The 15,707-nt window shown below is 41.8% G+C and overlaps 2 pseudogenes; both read left to right on the top strand.

Annotated features, from left to right (window-relative positions):
• Positions 1–3,566: 3,566 nt before the first annotated feature.
• On the top strand, positions 3,567–15,253 carry LOC149059122 (uncharacterized; annotated as a pseudogene).
• LOC149059123 (uncharacterized) lies at positions 10,600–11,415 on the top strand (annotated as a pseudogene).
• Positions 15,254–15,707: the final 454 nt, after the last annotated feature.

The following is a 15,707-nucleotide window of genomic DNA, read 5'->3' as shown; positions in this document are numbered from 1 at the left end:
TTTTCATTTCATCTATTCTGTGCTTAACGCTTGCTTGAAAATTTTACAACGGACAGTTATCACCACCAAGAGTGCTATATTATGTCCAATGAACGCTGATAAATGAACACTTGTGCGACAAAGGCATAGAAAATTGAAAATATATTATGATTTAAGGAATAAAATTCAACATTTTATATTGTATAATTACTTATATTATGTTCTAAGTTATTTGTATGCATGTATTTAAATACTTTCTTTTTTTAAAATACAATTATTAATATTATTAAATACTGTTATTATTAAATTTCCTATTACAAAAAAAAATATGAAAAATGCTAATTCACTGTATTATCATACAATGCTATAAATTATAATGCTTATTATTCATTCGGCGTTACAAATTTAAATATACAAATAATAATTCATTGCTGTTCATCAATTTCACAGTTGACTTATTAGGAAGCCAATCGAACAATAAAATGAATTAGTTAACATTTAATTTTAGACTGTTTTGAATTGTATCAGATAAATTTGTATGTAGTGGGTGGAAAACGAATATCCCGCACACTTTTGTTTTTGAAATCTTTTGTGCTTAAGCCTTATGCAATTGAAAACCCTATTTAAATTTATGTATAGTTAATATATTGATTTTAAATTCAATTCATGTTTAGGTTTATAATGTATAATAATAATATTAACTATGTGCTATTTAAAATTCAAATGCATACATTTTGAATACCTTTTTATAAGCATTTATTACTTGGTTGTACACATTTTATTATTTGTTTAGCATCGCCAGTAGTTGTTCAAACCTTGAAATCGTGGTCTGATGACACACCTAGAAAAAAATCATTGAAATCAAAGTACAGACTTGAAAAGAAGGCAAGGATTGAAGCACAAAAAACTATTACCACTTTGAGTCAAAAGTTAGCTGACATAAAAAACGAGGAAAACTTCATGCAGCAATGAACCTAACCGAATGAACTTCATTAATGACTGGTTGATATCAATAAATGAACTATTATTATTGTGGAGTAACATGAATCCCACAAATGATTGTAATTTTGTTCTGTATACATCACGTTTAAGTTCAGATCGTCTCGAAAATCTTTTTGGTATGTTTCGACTTCAAAATGGGAATAATTTAAATCCGACACCTGTTCAGTTTTACTGTGCCTTCAAAAAACTATTCTGCTTAAATTATTTTAAACACTCACCTAATGCAAATTGCTTAAAAGATTTGGATAGCATTTTAAGTCATTTAAATGTAGAAGAGAATGGAAATTTGCAATTGCAACACACCGGTAATACTTCCAAAGCAGACAGCAAATCCAATCAATTTCATGCCTTATTTTAAAATTGAAGATGTTCATTACAGATACCTTAACATACCTGAAAGTAATGCATTAAATTATATTTGTATATGAAATGTTTAAAAAATCATACGTGTGATGAATGTATCAAATATGTTCACAGTCAAAAGGACTTAGACAAATCATTTATTTTCTGCCACTTTAAATCATATGAAGACAAAAATAAGACCATCTTTGGACATCTTAATGTACCACACAATGACTTCCACGATTTTATTTTTGAACTAGAAAATATATTTATTGAACAATTTCCTATCTTAGCTGTAGACAAAAATGTAGGCATTAAAATGAAAAATGCATTTTTCAATGTACCATTTATTTATCCTTGTCTATATTTTGATCATGCATTCTTAATCAAAGTATATGTAAGATTTAGAATTTTTTCACCCTTAAAGTTTTTAAATAGAGAACTCCTGACTGAAATAAATCGTAGAAATAGAAAACTCGCAATTATAAAACATTTGTAACATTACCTTGTACATTAAAATAAATATTTGTTGAATCACTATTTTTTTCTATTTGTTATACCTAATTACATATTATTATTGTCCTAATTTAACTAATGATACTTATGGAAGTGTTATTCTAAAAAACTAAAGTTTTTAATCAGCATAAATAGACAACAATTGGAAATAGATATAATATATTAAATTTGAATTAAATTGTATTATAATTGAATTGAATAATATACCTAGGTACTATTTAATTAAAAATAAGCCAGAATTTCAAAAAGTTAGACTTAAAAATTTTAAGTTTAACTTGAACCAGTTGAACCGTATCATTTTGTGATTAAGTTTCATTATATAATTACACAATATAATTGTAGATATTTTTTTTTTCCATTTTGAGGACAGACTGATTCATAAATAAGAATATGGCCGCTACCTTTTTGTGTGATAAGTATGATTACCATGTTATAAAATTTAAGTGTCCAAACCCTTGGTATAAATAACATACTATTTGATTTAGTGTGAAATGTGTGAAGTTTAAAACCATATCGATAACGTATCTCGTTATCGAACATTATATAATGAGCACAAAAATCTCAATGTGTTCTGGAATAGTAGGTATCTACTAATAACAATACTAATACTAACACATACCTGTCACAAAAATCAAACAACAGTACAACCAGTAATTTTGACCATCCAATTTTATTTTACCGCAATAAGTATTTAATTACTATGGTTTTAAAATACGTAAAAAGTGATCGTGGTACAGATTATAATCGTACATAAAAGTTACATGTTCTACCACGAAAAACAAAACAAACGGAAAAAAAAGACTTTTTGGAAATGTTCATTGTATAAAAAATATAAGTGTGGTGGTCGTGTTCATGTGGAAAATGACGAAGTTGTCAAAAGTTATGAACATAATCATGTACCAGATAATGCTCAAGTGGAGACAGAGGAATTAATGTATAACATGAAACACGATGCACAAACCTCTGCTGCTACAAGTCATGGAGTCATTGGAAACATAGCAAGTCAGGTAAATTGAATTATCTAAATATTTTGAATTTTAAATTAAAATTATAAAAAAGTGCTCGAAACATGCGTAAAGAATTTGAATTTTAGACTGAATTTTTAAAGGAAATAGGAATAATATACATGTCATGTTAGAACTATTTCAAAGAAAGGTACATTTTTTGCATTTTATTTAATTTTGTATTTGTATTTGTTTTTGTTTAGTTTTTTTTTTTTTATAAATATTTATAACAATGAAAATTTAATACAAAATTTTCCATAAGTTTGGTTTACAATAAAAAAACTTATCATTTATTTGAAATTTAAAGCAATACGTTAACGTTTATATTTTTCTTAGGTTCCGTTATCGGTTGCAGGTCAATTACCCAGCGTAGCTAGTTTGAAAAGAACAATACAACGTGCTCTTCGAACTAAACTAAATGCTCCTGTAAACCCTTTAAACTTTGGTTTTGATATTCCTGAAGAATTTACAAAGACGACAAATGGCGACGATTTTCTACTTTTTAATAACAAATCGGATACAAAAAGAATATTATTGTTTTCGACGAAAAATAGTTTGGAGTTAATGAATAATTATTGCCTTTATTGGTTTTGCGATGGCACTTTTACTTGTTCACCTATTCCGTTTAAACAGTTATATACAATTCACGCTGTACATTATTCAAATGTTGTCCCTTCTGCTTACGCTCTTCTACTCGACAAAAAAGAAGATACATGTATACAAATGTTTAAAGCTCTTAAATCATTAAACAAAAATTTAAATTCCAAGTCTATTATGATGGATTTTGAAAAAGCAGCGATGAATGCTATTAAATCTGAATTTCCAAATACCTCAATAAATGGATGTTTTTTACACCTATCACAATGTATTTGGCGCCACTTACAAGAAGCAGGGTTACAAAAAAATTACATACAAGATTCTGAATTTGCCTTACATATTCGTATGTTACCTGCTCTTACTTTTGTGCCACAACACAAAGTTATAAAAGACTATGAAAAACTTTTAGACTCTGAATGCTTTTCTGAAAATGAAGAACTTTTAATGTCAATTATAGACTACTTTGAGGGCACCTGGATTGGCCGTTTGCATCGTAGAGGCAAAAGACTATCCGATCATCCCAATTAGTGTATGGAATTGTTATGATTTTGACGCGGTCCCGCGTAATAGCCGTTTGAATTCAAACGGCCTGTGCGCGGAAATCCGCGCCGTCTATTCTCTCTGTCAACCGCCAATCGACGGCGGTCGACACCGACACGCGATAAGCGCGCCTGGAGATGTCGACCGCCGGTACCGCGAACCGGCTTGTAGCAAGTCAGTTCTACGACCGCGCTAAGAGTGACACGCACCCACCGTCCTCGCCGTGTCGCACACACCTCACCAAACAATACATTGTTTTTTTTTGTTATCGCGCATTCATTTTTTTGTTTGTCGTAGTAGTTTTTTTTTGTAAAAAAAAATAAAACTAAGCATCGCACCTCTGCGACCAATACAACGTGTGCTTAATTTTTTTTTTGTTGTTGTTTAACCACCATCACGCTCACCTTTGTGGGATCCGTCCAGGACCGCCACAAAATTGACTCCCCGTACAGGAATCACCGGTAAGTAAACACTGTTTATCTTAACTTACCCCATACTACCCCCATTACATTTCCCTGTTGTGCAACTCGCGGAAAAATCCCCGATCCCATACGACGCAAACGTGGTTTGCAGGCGGTAACGGAAAAACTCGGCGTTACGTAACATAACCACAAAGCACGTAACGACCGACCGACCATGCCGCCCAACTTACGGACGCACCGATCTCAGCGCGCGCGACACCGCAAACACACGGAGTAGGATAGGTAGGAACGCTAGAGCGCGACAAAGTCACACAACCACCGCCAAGCACCACCACCCGCAACGTCATCCGCGATCACCCGGGACGGAGATACAAATAACTGCCGCCGCATTCGTAGTCGCGATAGTCGACCGGACAGCGCACACACGCGCAACCGCGACATACGCTGCGAAAACCGGTTAGTGTAATCACCCCGGCGCGCACAACGACAACAGACCCACTGACCTACATTCGGACGGAAATAGCACCGATAAGTGGTCAACAGCACAACAACAACAACAATCGCTGTATAGTGTGTTTACTATTTTCCCCATCAACAACACCGGAAACACAGCCGGACGAGATGTCGGGAAAATACATAAACGAATTGACCGTTGCGGAGCTCCGCTACGAATGTAAACAGCGCGGGCTACCGGAAGGGGGCGCGAAAGACGCCCTCGAAATCCGGGTGACCCAGCATTTCGCGGACATGGATCTGCAGGCTAACTCCATCCGGTTTCAGCCGATGGAGACCATGAGGTCGGCCGCAAGTGACTCGGACACGAGTCAGACGCACCACGCCGGACAAACCGAGAACACAGCGGACGACCACACGGACAACCACCAGCCGCAGAACATCACCAACCCGCCGCCCACACAAAACAATCAACAAGTCACGGACCTGATAAGGCGGGCCCGCGGCATACTGCAGGAGGCGCAGCAACCGACAACGACACCGACGCGTGCAGACAGTTTGGAGTCGCGACTGGCCATGCTCGAGAGCTGCATGATGCGTTTTGGTGACGACCAGCGTCGCATAGCAGAGACGATGCGACGTCTGGAGATGGGCATGTCTCAACAAACACCGGAACAACAACCGGAGGTACCATCACCGTCCCGACTCCACAGCACGATGTTATCTGGACAACACCGGAGCACGCCGGAAACATCGGCGACCGATAACACTCGCGCGGGCACACACACACACAAACACGTCGACCACCACGGACCACGGATCAAGTTACACCGCGACACGCGAATCACGTGCCACGGATTATCAACGACCCGAACACGCACCCGACCGGTCAGTACAATTTGAAAACACGGCGTGTCATCACAATGCTCCAACACCAACCCACACATATGAACCGCAGCAGTCTATACTGATACCGTACGACGACGTACGTACAGCGAGATTTTCACTGCCAGAGTTCCACGGAACCACACCCGAGGACCCGGTGCGGTTCATACATAAGGCGGAATCGATACTATACCAGTCACGTATAGATAGGTCGGGCTGGACAAACATTATTGAACCGCAGTTAAAGGGCACAGCCAGGACATGGTGGGACACCATCAGGTTACTAGACCTCACCTGGAATGAGTTCCGCGCCGAATTTTTAGAAAAGTTCAACAACGCGGACATACAATCTCGACTGCGGGCCGAGATAGTATCGGTTAGACAAACGTCGACGCAGTCACTGACGGAATTCGTGATTAAAAAAAATCAACTCGCGCGCCGCATCAACACCGGGCTACCTGAACCACAGCTAGTCAGTACGATAACTGGATTAACGCGAGACGAATACCGCACGCACATACGGCTGCAAAGACCAGCGACATTCGCCGACCTCCGCCGGATCGCTGGCATCCTGGATTACACACCGGAAGAGACACCACCACCACCACTATCTCGACCGCAACCGAAACCGGAATATAAAAAAATCGGACAAGCCCGTGCAACACGGCGGACAAACCAGCAGCGAGCACGGGACGGTACAGCTGGAAAGCCACTACCGCCCAACCCGTGCAAATACTGCGGAGGGCCTCACTGGAACAGTGACTGCCCCGGGTACACACCGCCACACCGGCGTCGGGAAACGGCAACTGAGTCGGCGGACATTTGTCCGCGCCGCCGTCTCACACACACACACACACACGCAACAACGCCACCACCAGCAACACTCGGCATTACGGACGGGGATATAACTGTCAAACGCGCATCAACAAGCTCGGCGTCATCAGATATATCACCCGCCCACACACACAAAATTTCATTAAGTAGTAGGTCGTCATCACCACACACAAACACACAGACCACTACTATGAAATTCACGCGTGCACCGTTGGAACATACAAGTAGCACAGAGGCAACCGAAACGGACGCTCTGATAATGGCGGTGCAAACCGCTCACCATAGCACCGGAAACGCGGTTCAGAACCAGTTGCCCCGCTACAGTACACAACCAACGACGAGGAACGAAAAACGAACATGCCCCGACAAAATTCCGACCCCCGCGGCTCGAATTTAGGTCAGGCATCGTAACAGCGTTACTCGATTCACAAGCACAAAAGTCATATGTAAGCCCGAACATTGCACACACATTTGGCACACCACACCACGGACAATCCACACACGTACGAATGGCGGACGGACACACCACAATGACAAGTGGTACCGCCACATTCGTAGCCAGGATCGGAGACCTAACGGTCACTTTCACTGCAGCCATTCTGGACAAACTATACTGCGACATGCTCCTAGGACACGACTTCCTCGTACACAACGAAGTCACCTGGGACTACACAACGAGCACGATCCACCTTGGTACACATAGGAGAAAACGGCATGCTGGAAGTGTCGGAAAAGCCACCACCACCCTACACCAGACATCGATAATTTGGTAATACATGGTGACATACACACGCGCGCGAAAATAACCGAAGTAATTCACAACTACCCGGACGTTTTCAGCGGCAACGTGGGTCGCACCAGATTAATCGAACACGACATACTCCTGAAGAACCAAACACCGACAGCGCTCAAACCATATCCCTAACCGCAGGCAAAACAGGCCACAATCGACACCATGGTACAGGATATGGAACAACAGGGACTTGTGGAGCAAAGCACATCACCATGGGCCGCACCCGTCGTCTAAGCAAAAAAGAAAGACGGATCGCCACGACTGTGCATCGACTACAGACGACTCAATGACGTCACTGAGTCCGACGCTTACCCAATGCCGGACCTCAATACGTTGATACGTCAAATGCGAGGCGCAAAAATATTTAGCATTTTGGACCTTAAGTCGGGATACTGGCAAGTACCACTTAACCAAAACGCTCGAAATTACACGGCATTCCGGACGCGTCGGGGTCTGTATCAATTCCGAGTCCTTCCCTCTGGCCTTAAGAACAGCCCCATGACCTTTGTACGTTTAATGAACGAAGTACTGAGAGGGTACCTGGATGAGTTCGTCCGCGTATATCTTGATGATATAGTGGTGTTTTCAAACACTACGGACGAACACCAGTGCCACTTGGACAAAGTTCTGGAACGTCTACAGAGACACGGGTTAACATGCAACACCGAAAAATGCAGTTTCGGATCAACCGAAATATCATTTCTCGGACACCTAGTCACCTCCGACGGCATAGACAAACAACCGGAAAAACTAGAAGGCATCATGCGGTTCCCAACACCAACCAAAGTTAGTGACCTACGGAAGTTCCTGGGCGTCTGCAACTGGTACATTTAATTTGTCGACAACTACGCGGACACCGTAGCGCCACTAACAGACCGGCTCAAACAGGGTACCAAATGGTCATGGAGCGAGACCGAACAGGCGGCATTCGATACAATAAAACGCGCCTTGTACGACTCGCCAAAACTGTCGACACCGGATTACGGAAAACCGTTCTGCCTACAAACGGATGCTAGCGAAATAGGAGCAGGTGCCGTCCTTTTCCAACGGGGTGACAGACCGGACGAAAGACGGATAATCGCCTACGCAAGCAGGAAGTTTAGTGACACACAGAAACGGTACGCCGCGGTTGAACGCGAGTGTCTCGCGATAATTTGGGCAATCGACAAATTCAGACCATATTTGGAAGCTCGCCGTTTTGATCTTTACACGGACAACGCAGCACTAACGTGGCTCCACCGAGCAAAGAACACAAACTCCAAGTTAACCAGGTGGGCACTACAACTGGTTAACCTGGACTACCACACCACGCATGTACCCGGCGTACAGAACGAGGCGCCGGATATGCTATCACGGAACCCGGCACCCGGGCCACCGGTAGACGAGGAACACCTCGAGGAGCGACTAGTAGGGGTACCCACACCACCACACAACACCACTACTAGCGCACCGGCCGACAATCTGTTCGCCACTACGGACCCGGACAAACCAAACAACGACCACATCATCACACACACTATGCTCGCAACTTGGCAGGCCAACGACCCCAAAACACGTGACATAGTGGACAACGGGACACCGGACGAGCCGGCGCACAGCACCAGAAACGCCACGAGAAAGAATAGCCAATACATTTTTACCGACGGCCTTCTGCGGAAAAAGCTGGGTGAACACACACCCGTAGTCGTACCAAACTGTTGCGAACCAGTTATGGAGCTCGGTTGACAAGGGTCGAATCAAATGAATTTAACACAGTAGTCAATTTAAATATTATTATAGATTTATTGACAGATTAGTATTTTTAACAAGTTTATTCTAAACACTCAGAGTAATGTACAACTTAAGACAAATATCTCTAGCATGAATACTGTCAACTAGTCGTCACGCAGAAATAGTGTGTCGAGATCGCCCTACGAGCGTCTTTATATAGGAAAGACAACAGTCAGAATGCATTGTCTTTCTACAAGGTCCCACTTGAGTATTCGCAGTGGGCTTTTCGATATACTTTTAGAAACTAACTTTTCCTTGTGTTCATTACGTGATACATTTGTACATGTACAACACGTACATCCTGTGAATACTTTCTAAACAATATATGTGTGGTCTCAGACCTTGTGGCCATTGCAACAAAACGACAAAGCACAGAAGGTGATTTGGATATACCACAACCACGTCCTCGCAAACCACCCAGGTTGGAAAGAAACATACAGGGCGGTAAGACAGCGTTTTTTTTTGGAACGGCCAAAAAAACGACGTCCGACTGTATGTCAAGTCGTGCCACATTTGCGCGTGTACAAAACCACTGAACGCGCGCGCAGATGACCAGATCGCCGCCAGAACACCGCGACACCCCTGGGAGGTAATCAGCATAGATCTCATGGGCCCCTACCCGCGTACGAGTAGGGGAAAACAATATTTACTGGTTGCCACGGATTTGTTTAGTAGATGGACCGAAGCATACCCGCTCGGTACAGCCACTACAAAGACAATAACCGAAACGCTTGAAAGAGAATTCTTTTCACGTTTCGGATATCCCCGTGTGTGTTTAAGCGACAACGGCCCACAGTTCGTATCGAATGACATGTGCAAAGCAATCGAACGATGGGGGGCCGAGGGCTGGACAACTCCGGTATACCATCCGAGGGCCAACCCAGTCGAGCGCCGCAACCAGGAAATAAAAAAAGGTCTACGCGCGCTACTCATCGACGGGAACCACAACACCTGGGACACCAAGTTAGCCCCCATACTGTTCTCTATCAGGAATAGACGCAACGACCAGACAGGATACCCACCGTCGGTACTTGTCCTCGGCAGAGAGGGCAAGCGACCCGGGGACTGGGCACTGACTCGGACAGCGGACAACCAGATAGAGCACACAGATAGGGACAGAGCGAAACGGGAAAGTGCCGTACTGGACGTACCACCTGTAACAGGGGGCCAGACGGACACAAAATACCGAACAGGTGACATGGTGTACTACAAAGCACACCACCTGTCGAGCGCGCACAAAAAATTTCACGCCAGCTTCGCACCGAAATGGTGGGGACCGGTGAAGTTACACAGACGAGTGGGCAAAGGCGTGTTCCTCACGGACCAACAACCCGCACGCAAAATCCACGTGTCCTGTCTCAAACGGGCGACGAACACAGCATAACCCCACCCTACACCACCCCACCCACCAACAAACCCATAACTAAATCTAACAAATTTTAGTCGGAACAACAGCCCTACCATGGACCAACAACGGCCGACCACACCGCCAACCGCCATCCAACAAGCGGCCGAGTTGCTGGAACGTAGCCAGCAACTACTGAAGGCGGCCAGCATGGAGGAGGCGACCAACACCACCACGGCGTAACGGGTACGGCGGATGTCAACGGCGCAGCTGCAGCGGGATCCGGTGTTGTGGGCCGCCTACACACGGGGGTGCGAGGACCGCACCGAGGTATTTAAGAGCGCAACAAGCGGCGCCCCCACAACCGTGCTACGGCCAAACAGGTCACGCAGTCCCCGACGGGCGGCAGTACCGGCAACGACGCGAACAACATCACGACCAATCAGGCCGCTGCTACAGCACCCGGTACCCGCACCACGGCTGTCCAAACAACCAACGGCCGACGTAGGCAGCCGTCTCGCGCCAACCACGCAGACGCCAACAGCCGTCACCTCCACGTCAACACCCGTACCAGCCTCGACGAACGCCCGTCAACGCCGGAACCAGCAGCGCCTGCGGGACCATCGGGCGAAAAAGCAACAAGAGTCCCAGCAGTTCCACCTGGAAAAACCGGCACCAATCACGGCCCCCCCAACCAACTACCCGGCCCGCACCGTGACCACGGTACCGGAGGTAGTGATACCTGCCGGAACAGCCGGGACCACGGAGCAACCGACCACCGCCTTCTCACAACCCGTTGATATGGAAATATCAGCGGAAGAGGAGGCGGAACTGTTGGACGGGCCGGACACGCACCTTGGTGACGAGGGAGACATGGAGACCGTGTTCGATAACACGTTCCATAGTCTCCCGGCGTCACCTCGGCGGCAGTAGACACGCCGGGGCCACGTCCGCTATCACCAGCCGGAAACACGTGCCGGAACCCCGGAAAAGTGCCCACAGCTGACATCGGCAATCACTCGCCAGACACCGCCGGGTCACGTCCGCGGTAATCAGCCGGAAAACGTGCCCGCGGACAAGGTGTCCACCACAACCACACTCCAACACCCACACCACCACACCACCGATACTGGCTGGCACACCGCCGTCGTTGGCGGTTTGGGGGGGGGGGGAGTATGACGCGGTCCCGCGTAATAGCCGTTTGAATTCAAACGGCCTGTGCGCGGAAATCCGCGCCGTCTATTCTCTCTGTCAACCGCCAATCGACGGCGGTCGACACCGACACGCGATAAGCGCGCCTGGAGATGTCGACCGCCGGTACCGCGAACCGGCTTGTAGCAAGTCAGTTCTACGACCGCGCTAAGAGTGACACGCACCCACCGTCCTCGCCGTGTCGCACACACCTCACCAAACAATACATTGTGTTTTTTTTTGTTATCGCGCATTCATTTTTTTGTTTGTCGTAGTAGTTTTTTTTTGTAAAAAAAAATAAAACTAAGCATCGCACCTCTGTGACCAATACAACGTGTGCTTAATTTTTTTTTTTTGTTGTTTAACCACCATCACGCTCACCTTTGTGGGATCCGTCCAGGACCGCCACAATTTAGTAGCGGCAGACCTTCCACAAACTAATAATTCAGTTGAAGGATGGCACAATTGTTTTTTGTTTACACTTAATTCATCCAAACATCCATCAATTTGGAGATTTATACATGAACTCCAAAAAGAAGAAAGTATTAATACTTTAAAAATTCAGCATGTCGCGGGTCAAGAACCACCATCAAAAAAAATGTATAAAAATAAAAGTGAAAATTAAAAAAAAATATGTGCAGATCATAATAACCGTGTAACAGTTGGTGTTGCATACAATTTCCAACTACAAATATAAAAAGTATGTACTTAATGTTATTGACATCCACAAACGTGGAAAAATACTCAACATTATATTTAATTTTTTATGTATTATTAGTATATTATTATTATTATTTATTTATTTATTTTTATTTAAGGTTATGTCAACATACGAATAATTCATGCACGTACAATTTTCGTATTCGAACAATTTTCAGGCGAACATAGACGCGCGAGCAACTGTCGCGCGAACTATTTTCGGCGAACAATATTGACGTGATACATTTTGCCTTATACCAGTCGATATAAGTATGAATATGTTATAACTAAGAACTCTATTTCAAAATTAAGTTCAAATAATTTTTCTACCCTAATTATTATGTTTCGAAATTTATATTCTACCAAATTCTTGAATATTCGTTGCAAAACTTTCAAATAAATCACTTGATTTTCCACTTTAATCATAACATTTGATGAATATTTTACAATTATAAAATATGTTATACACTTATTAATTATTATCGGATATTCTCTGTCTATTATAGAGCTAGGTAAGTTGAATTGATTTTACACGATTTATAATTTGGATCTAAATTATGTTTAAAGTTTAATCTTATGTTTATATAATATTCAAAATAATTTAGATAAGAAGTGTGATTTTTATTTTTTAAATATCTGCATTCCATATTACGAGTTTAAAAAAAAAAAATGTTAGATATAATCTATTGTGATTAAATATTAACCTTAATCTACGTGTTTATAATGTTTAATTCTATGCATGGCTTGATAGTAGACATATAAGGATGAATATGTTATAACTAAGAACTCTATTTTTCTACCCTAATTATTATGTTTCGAAATTTATATTCTACCAAATTCTTGAATATTCGTTGCAAAACTTTCAAATAAATCACTTGATTTTCCACTTTAATCATAACATTTGATGAATATTTTTTAATTAATAAATATATTGTACACTTATTAATTGTTATATGGTATTCTCTGTCAATTATAGAGCGACGTAAGTTGATAATCATAACATTTGATGAATATTTTATAATTATAAAATATATTATAGACTTATTATTGGGTATTCTATGTCTATTATAGTACAAAGTAAGTTGATTTAATTTTAAATAATTATTAATTTTACACGATTTATAATTTACATCTAAATTATGTTTAAAGTTTAATCTTATGTTTATATTATATTCAACATAATTTCAATAAGTAGTGTGATTTTATTTTTTAAATATCTGCACTCCATTTTCCGGGTTTTTAAAAAAAAAAACTGTTAGTTATAATCTATTATAATAAATATTAACCATAAACAACGTATTTATAATGTTTAATTCTATGCATGGCCTGATAGTAGACTAAGTATGAAAATGTTATATCTATGAACTCTATTTCAAATTTATTACTAATGATTTTTCTACACTAATTAATATGTTTCGAAATTTATATTCTACCGATAAACTTGAAGATTAATTGCAAGCATTTCAAATAAATCACCTGATTTTCCATTTTAATCATAACATTTAGTGAATATTTTATAATTATAAAATATATTATACTTTTATTAATTATTATCGGATATCCTATGTCGATTATAGAACAATGTAAGTTGATTTAATTTTACACGATTTATAATATGCATGATAACTATATTTAAAGTTTAATCTTTTATTTAAATAATATTCAACATAATTTTAGATAACAAGTGTGATTTTATTTTTAAATAATTTTTTTCAATTATCCGATTAAAAAAAAAAAAAACTGTTATTTATAATCTATTATAATTAAATATTAACCTTAAACTACGTATTTATAATTATTATCTGATAATATCTGTCTATTATACCGAATAGCAAGATAATTTAATTTTAAATGATTATTAATTTTACACGATTTATAATTTACATCTAAATTATATTTAAAGTTTAATCTTATGTTTATATAATATTCAACATAATTTAGATAAGAAGTGTGATTTAATTTTTTTAAATATTTGCATTCAATTTTCTGAGGTGAAAAAAAACTATTTGTTATAATCTATTATAATTAAATATTTCGTGGCTTGTTGAGACGCAGTCGTATGCTGCATCTCTGAAAACGCACTGATCGTACGTACTGACCGCAGTTGCTAGCTCCCGGATGGATGACCTCCCTGGATTTTTAGCAACATAACCTTGCCACACATACACAAACACGTGTTACAACCCTACCCACTTAATAAACCTACAAACTCAATACACAAAATGAACCCCTACCATACCACCTCACACCCAATGGCCTATGTATAGCTAACCTAACCTTAGTTATTTAACGTGTCTATGCGCCGCTCCCGGGTGCTTTCGCTTTTTTTCTCGTGAAATATCGCTCTATTTCTTCCTCTAGCGATCGGTGAAAACCAAGCGTAAATTGGTCAATTTCTCGTTGAGGAAACTCGATCTTACCGATCTACCGTCCTAAGTGCTACCGTGTTACGCGTTCACCCGGTTTTGTACTAAATGTGCGCGTTCGGTTCGGTGTCGGTTTTGAGTCAACCTGATTAACCTAATCCCCCCCCCTCCCATGGCTTGGCGTACCGCGCGTCTAGCTAGGCCCCCCCGTTTACGGGAAATCCCGTTCCATCCACCCTACAGCTGGAGGCCCGATTTCCGACGAACGGCACGTCGTACGTTCCCGCGCGGTAGCTGGTCGCACGCAGCTCATCAAGACGAATCCACAGGCACCTCCGCTTTCGAGGTCCGACAACTAACGGGTGAGTTATAGTCGTCTTTGTTTTTTTTCATATACCCAACACAGCCGCCCAAAGCCATCCGTGTTGAAACGGGAATTCCGTGGAACAGCTGTCTGCTTACGGGGAAGAACCGATACCACGCAAAGAAGAGACGGGGAACAAGTAGTGCCGTAATCGGGCGTCATCGCGGTTAGGTAGCCGCCACACGCACACTAAGGGGCACGCCCCTTCTAAAATGGCCTTTCAAAACGAAACCCTGTCTCAACTATCATTAGTAGATCCGCACAACCTAATCCCATCAAAACCGAAACCCAAATGTCCCGGGTGTGGAAAGGATTTTGTCTCTTTAAATGGACACTTGGCCAAAGCTTCCGTGCCTTGCGCAGCAATCAGAGCCCAAAGACTAATCGATACAACTCCAGCGACATCCGGTTCAAGTAGCAGCAATCCAGTAAAGACCAACATCCGCATTATCCAAGCCATGAATCCACAATCAGTGAAGTTGGTAGCCGACATATCTCAAAATTTTATTCAGGAAGCAGACTTCTTCGCCAATCAATTTGAATCTTACATAGTACTCAATCCGAACAAAAGCTCTATTAGCGAAATTGACAAACTTGTTGCCAAT

This window comes from Diuraphis noxia, unplaced genomic scaffold (assembly GCF_037042655.1).
Source record: "Diuraphis noxia isolate RWA-SAM2 unplaced genomic scaffold, SU_Dnox_SAM2 contig0001, whole genome shotgun sequence".
NCBI classification, from domain to species: domain Eukaryota; kingdom Metazoa; phylum Arthropoda; class Insecta; order Hemiptera; family Aphididae; genus Diuraphis; species Diuraphis noxia.
This window is presented reverse-complemented; position numbering and strand designations above follow the sequence as displayed.